At 37.4% G+C, this 23,261-nt stretch overlaps 2 non-coding genes across 2 annotated transcripts; both read left to right on the plus strand.

The window, feature by feature from the left end:
- The first annotated feature begins 13,615 nt into the window (after window positions 1–13,615).
- Window positions 13,616–13,687, plus strand: Trnag-ucc (transfer RNA glycine (anticodon UCC)). The gene has a single exon. It is a non-coding gene; the product is annotated as a tRNA-Gly (tRNA).
- A 175-nt stretch (window positions 13,688–13,862) lies between these two features.
- Window positions 13,863–13,944, plus strand: Trnas-uga (transfer RNA serine (anticodon UGA)). The gene has a single exon. It is a non-coding gene; the product is annotated as a tRNA-Ser (tRNA).
- The last annotated feature ends 9,317 nt before the right edge of the window (window positions 13,945–23,261 follow it).

The raw sequence follows: 23,261 nt of genomic DNA on the forward strand, positions 1-23,261 counted from the left end.
ATTAATACCCATTTTTTGTGATTTAATACATTTTTAAATAATTTCCAAAAATTAATATTCTCATACCGTTGAAAAAGCGAAAAAATATTTTCCTACGTAAATACATATATCAATTTTAGCAGTGGAAACTCATAAAACATCACCAAATCCTAATGGGGAATGCAACCGCAACAAAAATAAAAAAGAAACACCTTTCCGCAGACACACGAGTAAAACAGCATGAGAAATTATAATGATGAAAATAATGACAGAGTAATGACTACTTCTTCAGTGTTGGCAGCGATCAAAGTCAGACCTTTAGGACAGCTAAAATAAAATAAGGGTTTCGCTTTTACATGTGGCCGGTTCCGCGGCAAAAAGAATTTGGTGTTGAATATTGGTGTGGATTAAAGACGGCTTAAGTGGCAATTAAATGCTTTACAAATCAGTCATTCCACTCACTCGCTAACTCAGTCTTTGCAGGTTCAAAACATTTACAAATATGTAAAATTAAAAATTGAGTCTTCTTCATAAATTGCCAAAACACACACACAGACACACACTCCATATCATTGTTACTCTTGAGCTTGGATACTTTTTTTCGTTTTCCTATCCTATGCTAATTCCCTCAGACTTTGCGAATGAAGTCATAGTTGTGCGAAATATCCACCATATCTAAGGGGAATGTTTTAGTATTTTGAATACCCAAAACTGAAAAAAGCAGCAACAAGAACTGTGGCTAAAACGTCTTAAGGCAAGCATGGAAGTATGAAAAAAATGGTAGAAAAAGTGGTTTCGTTTCACTTCAGTGATTTTAAATGATGGCTGCGTGTAATAAAACATGCTTAATTTAAATACGAAATTAATTTTGTTTTTTTCACTCTTTTTCCATGTTTTTTGATCATTGGACTAAAGGCCATACGGAAAAGTTTATTTTGCTACTAAGATGGAAGAACTTCACATCATGCCTTTTGTAAATGTCTTATGTATTTCGTTAGATAAGCAGGCGTAATATAATTTTCTATGAACTCATATCGAATAATTTGGCTATCATATTAATGGTAAATATATCTATTTATGTATACATACTTGTGCGTAAATGTACCCCAATCTAGATGTGTAGCAAATTTCGATGGGGGCAAAATATTTGTTCCAAACTTTTTATAGACAATAGACAAGCTTTGATGTGCCCTAAATTTGAATTTAGTGTAATCTAGCAGAATCAGCATACTTCGTGTAACCATAATTAAACATAATCACATAAACTCCAAGTTTTCCACTAAGAATTTTCAATAGTTCCATTCGAAAAACCATTGCGGAAAAATTTTATATATAAATTGCATATCAAAACCCAATTTTCGATTTTGTCAATTTTCTGACTTTTCTGCAGGATGTTTTTCCACTGGATGTTCTCTCAAGGGGGTCCAGCCGTCAATCTACCCAATGTGATACGTCCCTTCACATTTTAGAATCCGATTGGGTGAAGTACCCATACCTTCAAATGTTTGTATTTGTGTGGACATGTTTTCCGATCGAATTGGCTGTAATTTGATATTTTAAATTTTGATTGGAAGTAAATCTCCCTATACTTTTCCTGGTACCTCCCAGAGCCAAGATGAAGAAACATTGACAACATTATATAAGTACAATATCACCAAATAAATAAGTTTTCTGATCTTCGTTCTCAGATTATTATTTTCTAAAGCAATACTAAGCCAGTAATCGCATACATCAATCAGGACCTAATACAAAATTTTGTCTCAATCGGACCAATATTGGGAGTTTGTTGCACCATTTACCAAAAATCGGACGGGACTATATATGGGAGAATAAATCGACACAGCATATTAGAACCATGGGTCTATCTCGATTTATTTTGCCTGTTTCAAAAATATGCACAAAGACATAATACCCTGTACCACAGTGTAGTGAAGGATATAACCAGTGTGCGCAGCAGAATAGTTGGACACATACATACATAACCCCACACATTTACCAGGGAAATCTAAATTTTTGTGGTTCTAAATTCTGAGCCTTGGCTATATTTCGCGATATTAAAACCCACCTGAAAAAAGAAAGTTTTTCGGTTCATTGCACCCCCTAAATACCATCTCATCATCACCGATAATTATTGGTGTCGTCCTTGGTCATTACCGAAAGTTCATGTAAAATATTAAAGCGATCAGCGCGGCATTTCGGCCCTCTAATGGGGTAATAGAAGTACCAAACAATATCATAACACATAGATATTGTTATCTCCGCTCTGTGAGAAGACGTCCCAAAATAATGCATTCTTAATTGAACGGTTTGTATTCCAATGACTAGTGTAGATCCCCTTCATGAGGAATCCATGACATCATCCGGACATTATCAAACATCATAATGGGCAGTTTCTCCAGGCATGCGATCTCTTGGGTCCTGCCAACCAACACACAGTGATGACCGATCCACCCGTCAGGACTTCAAGTGATATATCCGAACATGTTGTGAATCAACAGGCGGTTTCCCAAGCCATCAAACGATCTAAAGCAATATTCATCCTCTGCAATTTCAACTAAATGAATTTTCCTAGGCAAGCACGATCGCTGACACAACGTTCATAGCTAATGCCAATAGTGACACAATTTCTCCGGTTAGCCGTATGTTTGTCTGTTGAAATCAAATGTAGGTCGCTATATTTAAGATGAAGCTTTGCGTTTTTTCACAAACATTGCCTTTACTCTTAGAATGTTTGGTATTGCAATAGTTCTACATTTTGACCCATATAACCCCAACTTCCGCCCCATTCCCGTATTTTTATAGTTGTAGCCGCATTTTCCCTCCAAATTGGATTAATTTCGCATACCGTTTTCTTGAAGTATGAAAGGGTAAGTCGTCGGATCTATATAAAATTCATGTTCAATTTTCTGTATTTTGAAGGTTTTAACTGGATTTATTCACAAAGATGGCAGTAATTAAAACGCAGCAAGGGCCATAAAATATAGGAAAGATTTTTGGCCTTAAATTGGAGAGTATATTGTATGCTATATTCCGTTTGCTGTCTTTCGAAATATTCATATCTCACCCACCCCCCCCCCCCCCCCCACCCCCCCATATATTATTGATCAGGCTAAATTCTATGGCATTAAAGTTTTCGAAATCACTATAGAGTTCGCAATCCCTAGCATGTGTGGTATCGGTATAATTTTTTCATACAAACAATTTATTGAACCAGCTGACCCGAGACCAAAACGAAATCTTGCGTACGTGACCGAGGGCAGCCCACATATCGCTTGCTTCTAACGTTCAATATTTTGGATTGTCATTGGGTAGAAAAACTTCATACCAAAAAAAAATCCACCAAATTGCAGGTTGGACCCCATTTAATGGTACCCAACATTTTTTGGTATTTTAAGGTTTAAGGTCTCTATATTACCTGAATTGGCTCTACTGTGATATTAGAGGTTGTGATGTCGTACTTATTTCATTGAACCGGAAACTAAATTCCGAAATATAAGAATTAAAAAAATATGTTCCTTATTTTAAAAATTAAATTTCCCGTCCATTTTGACATCTGCGATCAAGGCAAAAGTTTCTCCCCATTCAAGCAAAATGACGCCAGTATAGCTGTTGTCATGTCACATTTACACATAAGAATGTCATGCGTAAAAATCATTGTGTTGCAACAACAACTACAACAAAAAGGTTAATAGTTCTACATAAACAACACCAACAACAACAACATCGAAAATAACAATTTGCGAAAATAACGACAACTTAAAGAATTGCAACAAGTACTTGTTGCCACATGCCACATTTAAATGTTGAAGTTGAAATGCAACAACAATAACAATGAACAACAACCTCAAATTACAGTAAAACACTTTGTCGTCCATTGCAACAAGTTCGAATAAATGTAATTGCTGTTGTTTTTTTTTTCTTTCTTGTAGACGACATTAACTTTGTAAGCAACTTTTAAGAGATGACTGTGAATGGGCCCAACAATTTCCTCCACTTTGCCTAAGGACCCAGAAAACAAGGTGTCATTGTGGTGTTCGCGTTGTTCTTCGAAGTGAAGGAATCCCCACCATACATAGACCTACTCTAGCCCGGTGTCACCTTGGCGTACTAATACAAAAATTATGGCCCCAAATACAGCAACGACAAGCGCCAACAAAACGGTCAACAATGTCACCAAGTTGATATTGTGCCTAAGGCATAAAAGCCAGGCTATTGGCGAGTAGTACTAAGCAGTAGCATCTTCTCTTCCACCTACAATGGCAACAACAACAACTAGGAAAGTTAGCAAACTTTATTCGTTTGTAAAATTCCCCTAGTCTGATGCCTGACGCTATTACTATTAGATGCAAGGAAGAAACAACAAAACAGAAGGAGATGTCCCAGCCAAGGGTATCAATTGCGACAGGTCCGTTTGTAACTCCTTGGCAGCAGAATTAGCAGCAAAAGCAAAAACGACGACAAGGAATTCACTTGTTTTGTTGAAATTTTATTGCAACATCTTTTGGGGGTAGCACGAAAATGTAATTTAAATTTAAATGTTTTCTACACGAAAATTGTTGAGACATCTTTTCATTCGGCTGTGGCTGTATGGGAAGCTCGCGCGCATGCTTTTCGTACATCTTGACGATGTCCGACGACCCCTTTTTGGTTTAATTTTTCGCTATTAGAAGAATGTTACAATGTTAGCTTGTTGCATTGTCAGTATGTGGCTACTCATGGCTTGACAAACATTGCTGCCACAATGCAAGGAGGCATCATGGATTCGTTGTTGTGGTGACAACAAAAACCTAACAAGTGAAACAGAAGGTGCAGAAAGGTCATGTTTGAAGGTGCCTTGATCTAATATTCGTGAATATGTTTTGGCACAACACATGTCACATGAGCAAACATGTTGCAATGGTGTTATCTTATTGTACCTGATATAATCTACCGGTGATCGAATGATCAGCCATATGAAATAATTGATAAAGTGTAAAGAAGTTTAGAATACATTTAACGTGAATATCATTTTGACGATTTTTTGTCAAATATTTCTCTCAATTTAATCTAGAAAAATTGTGCTCAATATCGCAAGTAGGCTCGAAACCTTCAAAAAATAGAAATAGGATGGGAGTCTCCAATAATATAAATCATACGACGGCTACTACATATATTTCTGGCCTAATAACAACAAGTGAAAAAGCGTTAAGTTCGGCTGACAGGTACTTTAAAATGTAGGAAAAATACCAAAAAGTGAACCTATACCGACATTTCTACAACGCGATTATGTAAACCATAATGTGAACCATGTTCCGGAAAATTTTGATTTCATCCATCCTGCGCCTATTTTATTATTTCTTCCAAACTTAGTTCAGCTTCGAAGATGTGGACGATACCTCCCACACAGGGGCTAGGCCTAAATGCGGGTTATAGTTCATGTATAGTTCATTATCGAACCAAACGTTCTAGCTTTATCTCGATATCCTCCGCAGGTTAAATGATTACGACAGACTCTTAGAACCAAACCCACAACGCGGAACAAATTAGATAACTTTTTTAATATAAAAAAGGGGGTTATATGGGGACTACCCCAAAAGGGGGGCGAATATTAATAATTTTTGGTAGAGAGATTTGTTACCATATACGACTACAAATCACCAAATTGCAGCAAATTTGGTTGAAAAACGCGCTCAAGAACCCCAAAATACCGAAAATTGGGGGTGCCCTTATATGGGGGCTATCCGAAAAAATTGACCTATATTCATAATATTTTGTGGAGAGATTTGGAAACTATTAAGAACTCAATGTACCAAATTTCAGCGTATTCGGTAAAAAAAAACGCGCTCAAGAACCCCAAAATACCGAAAATTGGGGGGTACCCGTATATGGGGGATATCCGAAAAAATTGACCTATATTTATAATTTTTTGTGGAGAGATTTTGTACCTATTAAGAACCCAATGTATTAAATTTCAGCGTATTCGGTTGAAAAACGCGCTCAAGAACCCCAAAATACCGAAAATTGGGAGGTACTGTTATATGGGAGCTATATCTAAACGTGGACCGATATATCCCATCTTCGAACTTGACCTGCGTGCAGACAAAAGACAACCCTATGCAAAATTACAGCACCCTATCTCAATTCCTTCAGAAGATAGCGTGATTACAACAGACGAACGGACAGACGGACGGACATGACTAGATCGTCTTAGAATTTTACCCTGATCAAGAATATATATACTTTATAGGGTCGGAAATGAATATTTCGATGAGTTACAAACGGAATGACAAAATTAATATACCCTCCATACTATGGTGGAGGGTATAAAAATTAACTTTGGCTACACTCCAACATAGGTATACTCTGACAGTTACATGAAATTTAAGTTGCAACCCCACGTGCAACTATACTATAGCGAATGACCTTGGGATGTGTGGTTAAAACTTCCGATGTAAACAAAAATGGGTGGAATATTTATATAGGACATGTTACAAATAAGTGAACCTGCGTTTTTCAAAGATATATTGTAAACTACTGATGAATAGAAATATTAAATTTTCAAAAGTCATAATGCAAACTGATTTTTTGATTGATAAAATTGCAAAACCCCAAAATTTGGACCGATATTGACGAGTATGGTATGTGTATGCGTTCGTCCTTGGAGGCTGTATCTAAAGCGAGACCAATATTGATTACATCGCGTAGGAATTACCCAACTCGTAGAGCTATCTTTATATGATGTGCTATGTCTAATTGAGGGCCAGTATAGCTCAATTTCGAACCTAAAATTTTTGCATCACAATACCTTCCTTAACACTAAATATTAAAAATACCGAAAAATCGGTAGATATCATTATATGGGGCTAGGCCTAAATGCTGGTGGCTATAGTTCTTTCTCGAACCTGACGTTATAGTGTTTTATCCCCATATCCCCCTAATGTTAAATAATAACAAAAGATGGATAAATCGGCAAAATCGTCTGTGGAATGCGACAAAACGTGGAACAATTCAGTAAACTATTTTAATATAAACAAGTAAAAAAGTGTCAGTCGGTGTTGCCGAGTTATATATACTCTCACCCTATGGTTTGCGGAGGGGGTTTTCGGAATTACACACAGGTTTTATTATTAGTTTTATATAAGGTATATGTTTTTATGAAAGATCGCTTTCACTTTTAATGTTGATAAAATCTGTTATTCAAATAAAATTTACAAGTTTATATAATACTAGCAGACCCAGCAAACGTTGTTTTGCCGTATCAGAATTGCATCAATTTAGGTTTTGTAAAAATTAACGATCTCATGAAACATATATTTCAGAAAATATTTACCATTTAATTTATGTGGAATTTCCGTTCAAGTTTCCGACAATGATTCAGATATCGTGTGGGGTATATGCCATGTGTTGGTTTTGTAACATAGAAAAATTGGCCCGCCATTATTGTGCGTTTTTAAGCCACCTTATCTATGGTCCATATTTTGCATAGTCTGATATTAGTTACATTTATTCGTTTTTTTATGTAGGGTAAGGAACTTCTCTGTAAATTGTCGGTATACTACATTATGGTATATGTCCCACATAATAGTATATCGGTCCAGCCGTTCCTTCAAAATATGTTTTTCAAGATTTTCGCGTATTTTTTCAAAATTTTCTTTCATAAAAACCTTCCCACATCAATTACAGATAACAGGAAGAATTTTTTAGTCGTTCTTAGTTGATGATTTTTTTAGATCATTTTTATAATGTTTTTTTTTTTCGTTTGACTCCCACGCGCTTTTCACGAAAACAGGTTATGTATGAATTGGTGTCGGAATATTTAACGTCGATTAAGCACCCAATCTCTAATCGGGCAAAACGAAAAGAAACTATATATAAATCATCTGTCGGACGAACTTAAAATTAAGCAGAAACACTCCTCCTTGGTCAAAATCGATGCAGTAGTTTTTGAGTTACGGTGCAAAAACACAAAAAAACCAAATATTGCGCCATCTGTCGGATGAACATCAAACTACACAGAAGCACTTCTCACGCCCCATAAAGCATATACATAACATTTCGTCAAAATCGGTGCAATAGTTCTTGAGTTACGGAGCAAAACTACAAAAATACAAATATTGCGCCATCTGACGGATGAACTTCAAACTACACAGGAACAATCCTCACGCCCCATGGAACCTGTACATACAATTTAATCAAAATCGGTGCATTAGTTTTTGAGTTTAGCAATCAGGAACATACATGTAATGTTTATATATATATATATATATATAATTAACCCTTTTTGGGGGAGGTAGGAGGAAGGCCGACATCCCTTCGGGCTTGATCTAGACTTGGTAAATATAATAAGTTTTACAAAGTTTGGTTCTAAGCGGACATTTCATTCGCGTGGAATGAAATATTGAAAATGTTGACTCCTTATCGGGGCGTAACCAGAGTCGCATTTTGAAACCTTTTCCTGGCTTGGTAAAGATAACAGGCTGCACAAAATTTGTTTCAAATCGCATACTCCGTTCGCAAGATGTTTTATAATTAGTTTTTTTCATAATTTTGGCCATTTTGTGGAGGAGGTAACAAAAGGACCACCAACCCTCCCGCCCTTCGAACTTGAACTAAGGTTAGACGAAATATTAAGATGTGCAAACTTTCAATGAAATCAGTTACTCCCTTCGAGAGAGTTAATGTGCGCACTAGCCGTTCAGACAGACGGACGGACATTTGAAAATGGACTCCAAAACGGATTTGTTCCAAAGAAAACCAATATTTCGATGAAAAAAAATTTTTCACCGTATCAAAGTTTATATACCCACATTATGGGTATATAAACTCAAATGGGAGTTATGTCTAAACTTGGGCCGATATATCCCATCTATATACTGCAGTTTATTTTATAAAATAAACTGCAGTAACTTCAAACAAATGGACCGAACCTTCTAATGGGGGCTAAGGCTAAACATGGTGTTATGTTGAGTATTGTCTGCATACATGTGCTTCATCCTCAAATAACACATTATACCACATTACAACTATGAAAAAAAAAACATTATTCGGGATCAGGTGTTGATTAAACATTGAATCAATGCTTGTGGAAGAAATGCTAAGGATGTCTCCATCTCACATTTCAATATTACATGATCAAATCAAAAACGGCATCAATGACGACTGCGAGGCATACCCGTGATCTAATTTGAATTTGGAAAAATCTGTACCGAAATTAGATTAACAAAATATTAGATTGACAAAAATAAAATTATTATTTAAATTAACGCTTTTAGTACATGCAATTATATGACATATTTTTACTTCAAGTGCAACGTACTCTTATATTTATTATGTTATCAAGATGCAAGTCTAAAAAACATTGTAATTTCCACCAATACAGCCGTTATGATAGCTCGATTGTCAAAACACAACAAACAAAATCTCTTCCATGATTCAAAAACTATTTTTTTTTTCGTTTTGTATATTTCTTTCTATTCAATTCATAAACAAATTTATTTCCATTGTCAAATAAACGATTTAAACAATTTATCCTGGATATCAAACAACAAACGACAAAGACAAGATTAAACCATCAACAACTCAACGCATTTGTGGAGCAGAGACTTGCAACTAGAAATAACGCAGACGCCATTCATGTCTTCGAAGTGGATGTATCCGAATGCAAACGACAACAAAAATAAGCAGCAAAATATTAAGACATTTGGCCACATAAAGTCATAATGTTGTCGCTTAAATGTGCGAGCCACATACATACTAGCCATTTAGCTGACTGCCTAACTGGCTGCCGGTACGGCTGACTGGTTGGATGGCCACTTGGAAAGGGGTTACACAGCCAAACATGACATAAACAAATGTTAATCCATTAAGGCGCTGTCAATAGGAAAATATGTCAAAAACAAATTGATCAACAGACCAACCGACCATACAAGTCCACCACTGCAAACGCATGGTGTAACGTTAAACCAACTTAAACTGAACCCAGATCACTTTATTATAGTCATGTCTCTTTTGAACAACACCAAACAAACACACAGACACACAAGTGCATACATACACACATTCCAATATCTTAAAGAAAATCATGTTATTGCTTTATCAATATCACAAAGAAGAAAAGAAAATACTCGAAAGATTAAATACACTTTTCCAAGCAGATGCAGCTGTAATAGAGAGATATAGTAAATCCAGCAGTTAAACTGGCAATAGCCTCTGGTGGCAATTGAATGGAGACACATACTCCGTATAAGTAACATGTTAATTAAGTTAGTGCTTGTAAAGAATGAAATGTGTTCAAACCAGAACGCAGGATATCGACATTTTGTAACAAATCAACTTTCATTAATCGTCAATGGGGCACAGTGATTTGAATACAATGTACTGTATGTGCAAAAATTCGATAAACCTGTTAATTCATTATCCGAATTCATTATCCACACCTTAGGTGTTTACCCGGTAAATATCATCACTATACGTTCTACAACTTTAGTTTTTCTGTTGACAACAATTCATATAAAAAATTAATGGGTCGATTACTGATGGTAACCATAGTTTAGTTACGTTGCCAGTTGCCAAATTTGAATTATGGATGGCAACTGTTGTCAACTTTAGTTGTTTCAAATAGAAATTTGTTTAGCAATATGAACTGAAATTTGGTTGGAGTAAGGATTAAAATTACCATAAAATGGCGAACATCTTCTTTTGGGACTATGATATGTACGTGTATGCCCTCTATACACCCGACAACACCAGGGAACTTTTTTTCGAATAAAAAAATGTTTATCTTCCCTTTTTCCTCCTCAGTTAATTTGAAAATGATCCAAATTTTACATAGTTTTTCCTCTATTAGCCGTCAAATTCGATCAAAATCACCGACATTGTGGTTGAGCCATGCAAAGGTTGAAGTCATTGCCATGGGGCTTTTGAAAACTTCCCTCCGCAAAAAACCTCAGAGCTGCACACACTTTTAAGAGAGGAGGAATTACTGTTCACCATCTGACTTAATGCTTCAAAAAAATACACAACGGTATTTTTGGTAGCCGAAAATACGCCTTAAAGCTAAAATGAACAGTTGATTGAACATTTCTCTACGGATGGTAGTTCTAATTGATTGTATTAATCTCTTATATGCCTTCTAATAGATACCACGCCATTTTTTATCATAAAAAACTAATTCCACTGAGCTTATCATCACTTAAAATTAGTTTTTCTGAAATTTTCTATTCAATTTTTTGTTTTCTAGTTGGAAAAGTGTCAAAACAGTTTTTTTCAGTGACGTTCCCAGCTCAAATTGCAACTGGAGTTTACTAGCTTTCCATAATCGACCAATAATGTCTAGTCGATTTTGAACTGGTTTGACAAAATTTAAAAATCGAAAACTCGACTTTGTACTCAAAGGTAAAATTTGACTTTTCCCTCGACTATGTATAACTAAGGTATACGGTATTTTTGGAATTGGTCGAATTGTCTTAGGAGTCAGATCTTCGCAACAAAATTTTACAATGACATACCCCCCCACATGGTGAAGGGTACCTCATAAGTTCTGTTCGTCCGAACTTAACGACGATTTTTTCTTGTTATACCCTATACACCTATATTGTAAGGATATTATAGCTTTGTGTGACTCCAAGAGTTTGTAACGCGTGAAATATTGGTCCTAGACCCACTTTTAAGTATTCCGATCATACAGGTCATATCTCGACTAGATGAGTCGGACGGCTCGAATCATCTAGTCGAGACATGACCGATGTATGTAGATATGTCCGTCTGTCCATTATAATTTGTAAACACAATACAGACCCCAGGTATGGACCAATCTTCACGAAATTTTGCATGTAGGATGGTTTCTGTCCAATGAAGAGCCCTATTTTTGGTAAAGATCGGTTAATATTTAGGGGATGAAATAGACCAAAAATTGATAATATATCTAAGAGGAGTGGTTGACTTTTAAATTGATACCAATTATTTTGTCGTATGTATTCGGATGTGGGAGATACACTTAAATATTTACAGGCGCTTTCGTATTCAGATATTATTTAGTAACCCATTACCACACTAGAGGGTGTATATTTCCACCGCGCTGATCGCTTTTAAATTTTGCATGAGTTTAAAGTTATGATCAAGGACAACGCTTATAATTTTCGGTAATGATCAAATAATAATATTGGGATGAAGTGGACCAACAACTTAATTATACCCTACACAACTATGTTATCAGGGTATTATAGCTTTGTGCAGCCCCAATAGTTTGTAACACCGCGAAATATTTGTCCTAACACATCTTTAAGTATACCGATCGTCATATATCGACTAGCTGAGTCGGTCCGCTGAGTCCGCCCGTCCGTCTGTCCATTTTTTTTGCATGTAGGTTCGGTTCTGGCCAATGAAGACCCCTATTGTTTTCGGTAAAGATCGGTTAATACTTATGGGATGAAATGGACCAAATACTAATTTTTTGTCGGTTTTTCTGGTCGCTCCAGAGCCTACAATTATGGTCCCAACATCGTGAATTTTTGCAAGGATACAATTTTGATAAAGATCGGTCAATATTTAGCGGGTCATATGGACCCTGTTTTTTGTGTGAAAAAATATAAAATTTGCATTCTATAGCGTATATATTTACCCCTGAAGGACATAGACCCGAGAAGTTGGTAGCGTATCCAAGAGGAGTAGTTGGCCTATAAATTGATACAAATTATATTGTCGTATGTACTCAGATGTGCAATGTGAGATATTATTTAGTAACCCATTTCCACACTAGTGGGCGGAAATATAGTGCTAATCGTTTTGAAGTTTTCCATGAGATTCCAGTTATGGTCAAGTACAACGCCTATAATTTTCGGCGATGATCAGATAATAATTTTGGGATGAAGAGAACCAAAAACTTTTTTTTGTGTTTTTTTCGAGTCGATCTATAGGCCACAATTATAAGCCGAACATCACAACACAAGCCACGGTGAAGGGAATCTGGACAAGAAGGACTATACCGAATATTAGTATTATTCGGCATATATGTCAGTGTAAACCAGAGGTTCTGTTGACTTCTAATCGGACAAGTGGATGCAAATATCCGCAGAAAGTTAGAGTTCCGTGGTAGTTGTGTGGGGTATCGTATGGTCGGTCCCGTACGACTATACTGCCCCGCTCACTGGTTTTTAGTGTTTGTTCGATCTATAGGCCACAAATGAAAACCGAACATCACAATACAACCCATGGTGAATGGAATATTAGTAACATTTTTTATGCAAATAATTAATGACAGCACGCATTTCTAATTTTTCCATTGTAAAAAATTGCGGATGCGTCTTTTTTGAACAGCTGTTTCTATATGAAGGAGTAGCCAGATCGAAACAAAATTTCACATGTTTTCATAACTGAGATGGAAGTTTTCAAAACACCTATCTTTTTTCTGTTTATACCTCTCTTTTTTTTGCTAGGCTAAAAGTTTCAGAATTACCCTCGTAGTACCACAGAATGTTAGATTTTCGGTCGTCTATACTACTCCTGTTAAAAATTTGTCATATACACTTTAAGGGGTCTTTGAAGGATATACTAAGGAAATAACGTTTTTTTAAATATTACGGAATCGATATTGAAAAATGTTTTTGCGTACGAATATTCATTAGTTTAAGAACTATATAGAAGAGCCATATGATCAGGGGCGTCGGTGGTGTAATGGTCAGCATAGTTGCCTTCCAAGCAGTTGATCCGGGTTCGATTCCCGGCCGACGCACATTATTTTGTTATTTTCAATATAATTACATATTAATACCAACATTTTAAGGATAGATATTTACAAGAATAAGGCTTTTTAAGGGTTTAAAATGCTATGTTCTCTTTTGTAAATTCTCTGAAAAAGAGAGGGTGAGCAAGAAACTTTAGTGAGCTTTACTACATACTGATCATAAGCTGCGGTGTCCGAGTGGTTAAGGAGATGGACTTGAAATCCATTGGGTTCTACCCGCACAGGTTCGAATCCTGTCCGCAGCGAATTATTTTTTTTTTTTTTCAGTGAAGATTAGTTATTTCATACAAGCTATCATACATATCTGATTAGGAATTGTAAATGTAAGCTGTCGTATGTCCGACCTTACAATCGTGCCGCGACCTTACTGTTCGGTTGCCTATAAGAATGGCAGATCTGACTTCGGTAGATACTTACTTCAACACAATTATAACACCTACAAATAATTTTTGCAAATAATTTGAATAGGCTTTTAAACACTGTTTCTTTCCTGATTTAAAGAATTTACCCAAAGTAGATTATGAATGACTAGTTGTCTTCACAAAAAATACCAAAACTAAACGGTATTCTACAATTGGCTCGTGTTTTCAATAAAAATGCGTTCGGAATGTCACAAATGTCAAAACGGCATTTAATTATGGCAAAATGAAATAATTGCTTTACGAACTCAAAAATATAGTCAAGGATTTATTATACTACATACACGTGCTAGCTGCTCTCTTTGGTCCACTAATCATCGGTGATCGAAGTACGGCTGTTCGAATATTTTGTTTATGTTCATTCCACATCATGCTGTTATTGTTGGTACAGCGTACCAACAGCTGTATGTGAATGTGATATGCCACCGTTTTTATTCGCCGCAACTAATCCGCAGCCGATTTATGCACCATTAAACAAATCACTGGTACTTAATCACAACAAATAAACACAAAAAAAAAAAAAACGTTCTAACTATATGGGTCTCCATAGATTTTACTTACCCGGTCATGTGTATGTGTGCTTGTTGTACTCGAGCTATTAACCGGAATCTCAAATATGGCCTAAAAGCCTTTAACATGAACCCACTCATGTTACTCTTTCTCGATTTGTACGTAAGTCACTGCTACGTACCACTTGTACACGCAATCACTCATTTAAGTACCATACCACGCACCACTGGCTAAACTCAATACCATAGGTGGAATGGGTTAGAAGCAGGAATAAGAAGAAGGCGACGACGAAGAAAAGGATCAGCATTTTCGCCAAGAGAAATTCTCATTCCAGTAAATTGGTGGCGGTGCACTTAGCTAGCTGCTTGTTTACCATTTTATTCATACAAATGAAAAATGAAACGTATTTTAAAAACGTATGTCACTGTTCAGCAGTGGTATGTAAGTGGGCTGTTGCCGAAGCACCTACGAGAGATCTGCAAGGCGTATGTTTAAAAGGGGCCAAGAAATATTGGGCCTGGAGCCTTTGAAATAGCATTGCATGAATGCATACCACTCGTTAAAATGGACACTCAGGGACCTTTGTATAGGGGCTTTCAGGGTGCCACATCTAACCACGGACCTACTGTCCATGTTTCTCAACCAACTAGAAATAAATAACAACATACAGTCACTTCGATTTTGTTCCTATAGGAAAGCTAAAGGCATTTCTCTTCCTATAAGAGAACTGGAGGTATCCTTCTTCCTAGAAGCGAACTGTAGGCTCCTTCTTCTTGTGGAACAGCTGCGGGTATACTTCTTTCTGTGGAAGGGATGTAGGTCTTCTTCTTCCTTTGAAAGAGCTGCAGATATTCTGCTTTCTTTGATAAAGCTGGAGGTGTTGTTCCTCCTATAGCAGATCTGCAAGTAGTCTTTTTCTTGAAGAAGAGCTGTAGGTATTCTTCTCCCTGATGAAGAGCAGCAGGTATAATTTTCCCTGTGGAAGATCTGCATGTATTCTTCTTCCTATGGAAGAGCTTCAGGTGTTATTCTTTCTTTGGTATGTAGGCATTCCTCTTCCTGTGGAAGAGGTGCAGGAGTTTTCTTCTGTGGAAGAGCTGCTTGAATTCTAGGAGAATTGGAGATCTTCCTCTTCCTAGAGGAGAACTGTAAGTATTCTTTTTCCTATGAAAGAGCTGTAGGTATTATTCTTCCTGTGGAAGCACTACAGTCACTTCCAAAACCACGGCCATGGACAAAAACATGGAACTATTTGCAAAATGTTTCTGCAACAAATTTTCACATCCGTCTAGAACCCGGATTGCCCAATTACAGCCACGAACATTGAGATTGGCGATTTCGCCTCATTATCGTAATATAAAACTACAGCAACTTTGGTGAGTTTGGATCAGACAATGTATAACCATTCAGCTCGTCTACAAAGCCACCCTTCAGCTTTTCTAAAGAGACACCCTTCAGCTCGTCCATAAAGACTCACTTCAGCTCGTCCATAAAGACTTACTTTAGCGCGTCCATAAAGACTCACTTTAGCTCGTCCATAAATACTCACTTCAGCTTGTCCATAAAGACTTCTTTCAGCACGTCTATAAAGAATCCCTTCAGCACCTCGTCTATAACGACTCTCTTCAGCAGCCCGTCTATAGAGACTCCCTTGAGCAGCTCGTCTATAGAGACTCCTTTGAGCAGCTCGTCTATAGAAACTCCCTTCAGCTCGTCTATAGGGACTCCCTTCTGCAGCTCGTCTATAGGGACTCCCTTCTGCAGCTCGTCTATAGAGACTCCCTTCAGCACGTTTATAGAGACTCCCTTCAACTCGTCTATGGGAGTCTCTATAGACGCTCGTCTTTAGAGACTCCCTTCAGCTCGTCTATAGAGACTCTCTGCAGCAGCTCGCCTAAACAGACTACCTTCGGCAGCTCGTCTATAGAGACTCCCTTCAGCACCTCGTCTATAAAAACTCCCTTCAGCAGCTCGTCTATAGAAACTCCCTTCAGCTCGTCTATAGGGACTCCCTTCTGCAGCTCGTCTATAGGGACTCCCTTCTGCAGCTCGTCTATAGAGACTCCCTTCAGCACGTTTATAGAGACTCCCTTCAACTCGTCTATGGGAGTCTCTATAGACGCTCGTCTTTAGAGACTCCCTTCAGCTCGTCTATAGAGACTCTCTGCAGCAGCTCGCCTAAACAGACTCTCTTCAGCAGCCCGTCTATAGAGACTCCCTTGAGCAGCTCGTCTATAGAGACTCCTTTGAGCAGCTCGTCTATAGAAACTCCCTTCAGCTCGTCTATAGGGACTCCCTTCTGCAGCTCGTCTATAGGGACTCCCTTCTGCAGCTCGTCTATAGAGACTCCCTTCAGCACGTTTATAGAGACTCCCTTCAACTCGTCTATGGGAGTCTCTATAGACGCTCGTCTTTAGAGACTCCCTTCAGCTCGTCTATAGAGACTCTCTGCAGCAGCTCGCCTAAACAGACTACCTTCGGCAGCTCGTCTATAGAGACTCCCTTCAGCACCTCGTCTATAAAAACTCCCTTCAGCAGCTCGTCTATAAAGACTCCCTTCAGCAGCTCGTCTATAAAGACTCCCTTCAGCAGCTTGTCTATAGAGACTCCCTTCAGCAGCTCTTCTATAGAGACTCCCTTCAGCAGCTCTTCTATAGAGACTCCCTTCAACAGCTCGTCTATAAAGACTCCCTTCAACAGCTCGTCTATAGAGACTCCCTTCGGCAGCTCGTCTATAGAGACTCCCTTCGGCAGCTCGTCTATAGAGACTCCCTTCGGCAGCTCGTCTATAGAGACTCCCTTCGGCAGCTCGTCTATAGAGACTCCCTTCGGCAGCTCGTCTATAGAGACTCCCTTCGGCAGCTCGTCTATAGAGACTCCCTTCAGCAGCTCGTCTATAAAGACTCCCTTCAACAGCTCGTCTATAGAGACTCCCTTCAGCTCGTCTGCAGAGACTCCCTTCAGCAGCTCTTCTATAGAGACTCCCTTCAGCAGCTCATCTATAGGGACTCCCTTCAGCAGCTCTTCTATAGAGACTCCCTTCAGCAGCTCGTCTATAGAGACTCCCTTCAGCAGCTTGTCTATAGAGACTCTCTGAAGCTCGTCTATAGAGGCTCCCTTCGGCAGCTCGTCAATAGAGACTCCCTTCGGCAGTTGGTCTATAAAGACTCCCTTCGGCAGCTGGTCTAAAGAGACTCCCTTCGGCAGCTCGTCTATAGAGACTGCCTTCAGCTCGTCTAAAAATACTCTCTTCAGCTTCCTATAAAAACTCCCTTCAACTCTATAAACAGTACGTACAGCTCGCCAATGGAGATTCCGTCTAATAATCCCTTCTCTACCAGGTTGTCCCCCAAAGGCCCCCTACATCCAAATTTTGTATTCAATTTCCACAACCGACCACATTGAAGATTTTTCCTAGTTATGCTGCAAGGTGCAAATTGGTATTAAATGAAAAATCATTCTAAATCTCCGGCAATGTTTTTATACCCTTCACCACACTGTGGTACAGGGTATTATGTCTTTGTGCATATGTTTGTAACAGGCAAAAGGAAACGAGATAGACCCATGGTTCCTTTTGAGAATATGCATAGAATCACTTTTTAAGTCGATTTATGCATGTCCGTCCGTCCGTCCGTCCGTCTGTCCGTCTGTCTGTCTGTCCATGTATTTTTGTGAGCAAAGTACAGGTCGCATTTATGATCCGAATTGGATGAAATTTGGCATAGGTCACTTATTCGGCCCAAGGACGAACCCTATTGAAATTGGGAAAAATCGGTTCCGATTTAGATATAGCTCCCATATATATATTTAACCGAGTTAATGTAAACGGTCCCTATACATCTTTCGATTTGCACGAAATTTGGTATAGCCTAATCATTTAGGTCTAAAATGATGTGTGTAAAATTTCATAAAAATCGGTCCAGATTCAGATATAGCTCCCATATATAGTTTCGTCCGATTTCATGTAAATGGTGCCCCAAAGACCCTATATATCTTGCGATTTGCACGAAATTTGGCATAACGTACTGAATTGAGCCTAGAATGATGTGCGCCAAGTTTCGAGAAAATCGGTCCAGATTTAGATATAGCTCCCATATATATAGTTTCGTCCGATTTCATGTAAATAGTGGTGAAGGGTATCATATAGTCGGCCCCGCCCGACTTTACTACATTCCTTACTGGTTTTGTTATTGTTGTTCGCGTAGCACTTGTTGTTTTTGTTGTTCTGTCGTCTTTGGTGGATTTTCTTAAACTATGGCACGATTTATTTTAAGTGCAACTCATTAATCGCAATCGATACACAACATCGCACCATTTCATTGGAATAAACCGCATTGATTCCACAAATCCATGGACAAAAACAACTCAGCTAAGCGTTTTTGTGTAGAGAAGTAGGCATATGGAGAAAAAGTGCGAAACACTTGTTGGCTAAATCATGTGGCAAACCTAGTCAATACAAACCAAAAAAAAAAAAATAGATGTTCCCCAATATTCAGGGCAACATTACTGCGAAAAGGACAAAAAACAAAACGGCTTAATTTGGTTTACGCAATTCTCGGCGCAGCACAATGAACTAGTTCAGCCAACTTGAAGACGTTTTCTGGCTGGCTTAACGTAAATAAATCGACATGCCAAACAATACGGCGAACTGGTGAATGTATGTATGTCGTATTTATTCACAACTACGAAATATATGACTGCCATTATCATAGCTTTGAGTGGTTACGCCTTTTGTCATTTGTTCTGAATGAACTCGAAGGCATTTCTTGTTAGTTGGAAGAAATTATGATTCCAATAATAACATCAGCATATATGTACTCATATTGTAAATGAAATAGCGATATGTACCTAATATAATTTAAAGTTTAGCAGTTTAATAGAATTTCTTAAATATAGGTAATCGGAATTCAGCAATAATTTTTTTGCACTGACTTTATATAGGCCTCATTTTCTTCGACCTTTTTGTATTTAAATTTTTGTCCTTTAATTTAGCTGGTCCAATGGACATATATGATCAATGGACAGACATCTTCTTCTTTGTATTTTCAGAAAATTTGTTTACTTTTCAAAACTTTTTTTCTTCCTTCTTTTCTTCTAATATTGAAGTTAGCACTGACTCAGCAGGGCAATGGAAACAAACAAATCAAGAAAATGTGTTCTATTACTTGAAAATACAAACATATATATGTATATGACATGATGATTGTCAATATTGCCATAGTCCAAAATTAACATTCGAAAACATCTCTCATGACAGTGGACATTGTTGAAGATACTCTTCGTCACCATATTCCAATTGTTGACAAACAAAAACCATAGTTGCTTGGCCGTAACAGGACAATGTAATGGTTACATCAAATGAATTTCTAGTCAATTGTTAGAAACGATAAAAATGACATCCTCCCAAGTTTCTATGACCCCTTTATAACATTTTAAAGTTGAACAAACCTCCTTGGTTCCACATGTTATTTTAAGGAAGTGAGAAGAAGTTCATTCTCAAAGACTTGAATTCGTAATGCAAAAGGGAAAATTAATATTTTATTTATTTCTTCTTAACGATCGTGTACTCTTTAAAGAATATCTTAGAGATACGTGTTAAAAGCTGGAAGCGTTGTGTAATTTACGTGAAATCGGTCAAAAATATTTCATAACATTTCAATATTTCGATTTCAACGAAACTTAACATACGTATTTCTAGACTCAATTTTTACGCTATGCTAAATAAAATCCCACTCGGATATACCGGGGAATTTGGTATGACATGTACCTTAAATCAGTCAAATATATATATATGAGAGCTATAGCGAAATCGAATTAAATGTTCACCAGTTTCAACAGGAATCCAATTTGGAATTAAATTGATGTTATAGGGAAAAATCGTTTTCTGAAAAGTGAGAGACTCGAAAATCGAGATAGACCTATGGTGCCTTCACCAAAGTTGCTTAGAATTGTCCATACAATCATCCTAAGGGCTGGATTTAATCGACAGAAAATTTGGCCCGCCCTAATATATATATATATATATACAAAGACTTAATATCCTGTACGACAACGTGGCGAAGGTTAAAAAAAGAATCGAAGATCACACCAAAACTCGACTGACATTTTAGTTCTTAATAATCAACTGACAATCAAATCTGGCTGATATTATCACCTTGTCTCTGGAAAGTAGGAGGATGTGTTTTACAAAAATATAGGTAATTCGATTTGACTGAATATATGCCATCTCTCCTTCTGCGTTCTTTATACCCACAAAGAGTGCCCGATTTTGTGTCACAGTGATTGTCAGCTTTAACTCGTCTATAAAAACCCACTGTCCAGCTTATTCTCGATCATAGAGACTCACTTCTAACATTCATTTCTTTTATAAAATTCACTTTAATCCGTCTTTAAAGGACCTTTAACCCGTCTTTAAAGCATCACTGTCCGCCTTCTCCTCTTCTATAAAAAGTAACTGCGGGAATGTTCGCCTAAAAACACTCACCGCCGGCCTTCAGGGCTCCTGTCAAGACTCACTGTATAAAGAGACAATGCCGGTGATCAGATCACCTTCACAGAATCACTGCCGGCCTTAAGCGCGACAATAAATAATCCCTGGCGGCCTCCAAAGAATCACTGCAGGCCTTAATGTCGCCATAAAGACTTAATGTCGACCATTAGCTCACCTTCAAAGAATCACTGCCGGCTTTCAGCTCGTCTATAAAAAAAGAATCAATGCCGACCTTCACCTCGCCAAAATGCCGATCTTAAGCTCGCCTACAAACCACACTCCCAGTTCACTACCTGCCTTCACATTTCAAAGATAACTTCTTTCCCTTGATGTTACGTGAATGATAAAGTCTACGCAATAAGCTCAGTGTCGATTAAAGACACCTCAATTTCTCGAACCTAATCTTGGTAAGAATATTTGGATCGACTTACAAATTTAATTTATGGTATGTTTCACATCAGATTTATTATATCCTCAACCAAAAAGTGCAGTGAATATTACGTTTATCATTCCGTTTGCAACACCTCACCGTAGACCCCCCAAAGTACATAAATCTTGATCAGAATAAAGTTCTATGTCTATTTACGGATATCCGTCTGTCCGTCAGTTGAAATCAAAATATAGATCGAAATATAAAAGATAGACATTGCTAGTACTTCTAGGATTTTTGGTATTGCAAATGGCATATGTGGGTCCACGTTTTGGTGCAACCCCAATATAAAGTACCGTACCAGAAATTTTAATGGTCTAAGATTCAGGTTTCAGCCCCCACATAACGGTTCACCCTAATACTCGATATTTTGGAGATTTTGGACTGGTCTTCCAATTGAATTGGGTGTAATTTGGTATTATTGGTTCTCATTGAATAACACATATCCGTACTGAAAATTAGTAATATAGACGCAAGTTTCAGGGTTGACCCATGGTATAATTATTGTACCAAGTGTTGCCCCCATATAACGGTACCCCCCATTATTCGGTATTTTCGTGATTTTGGACATGTTTTCCAACCGAATTGGCTGTAATTTGGCGTTTTTTGATCTCATTGAATGACACACAATGTTTAATATTGACCCACTTTTAAGGGTAGCCCCCATAATAAGGTACCCCCTAATATAGGCATTTTTGATTGTTGATTTTTTCAATCAAATTGGCTGTAACTTGGTATTTTGGATTCTCATAACGGAGCAGAGATGTGGTGGTACATCTCCGCAAAAAAACTATTAATATTGACCCAAGTCCGCATTTTGAGAAATTCATTCACTACAACAAATATCAATATTGTTTCCCGTCATATTATAGCCCCATATATCGGTACCTTACTATTAGATATTTTGAGAATTTCAATCATTTCAATTTCTAACATGTTTTTGGTAAGTCCAAGGTCTATCATAACATGAGTTTTCTCCTAGGAGATATTTTGTATGTCATCCTCATGCTGGAGAGTATAAAAACCGAACTTAACATCGTTAATATTTCCTATTTGTTCAAATTACGTCTTTTTTGTTGTGAGGCTATCAGAAGGATGGACCATTACAATACATCCTAAGAACGTATATAATATATACTACATATATATAATCTACCGAATCTAATCCACCTATTTAAATTGTGCGCCAACAAAACAACCTTTGACCGATTGAAATGAAATTTGCATTGAACTTTGTGTTGCATGTGTACATTTCGCTTTAAATCGGTCCAGAATTATAAATAGAGAGATATAAAAAATCTTTTTAAATCTTTCTTTGAGTACCGAAAATCACAAAAAAATACAATTTTTCTCAGGGTATGTCAGGTCATCCCCCTTTTGAATTTCTTTACATTTTCCATCATGAACATCATTTTGTTTGACACTAACACCTTAACCTGCCTGTATCACTTAAGGGGACCCCCCATTCTCGGTGTCAAAATTTTTTTTGATTTAATTCGTATCTACTCTAATTCTAGAATGTTCCTACAAAATTTCAAGTGAAAATCTCAAGAACTCTTGAAGATATAGCCGATTTATTGTGTCAGCATCAAGTGACAGCTAAAGGGCTTTTCAAACTTTAAACGCGTTTTTCTCACAACGAATGGCGGGCACGATAACTCAAAAACTAATAATCCAATCGGTTTCAAATTTTGACACGTTTCTCTGGGAGTG

This window comes from Musca vetustissima, unplaced genomic scaffold (genome assembly GCF_032173495.1).
Source record: "Musca vetustissima isolate MV318-11 ecotype Yass unplaced genomic scaffold, APGP_CSIRO_Mvet_v1 utg7156, whole genome shotgun sequence".
In the NCBI taxonomy this organism is placed as follows: domain Eukaryota; kingdom Metazoa; phylum Arthropoda; class Insecta; order Diptera; family Muscidae; genus Musca; species Musca vetustissima.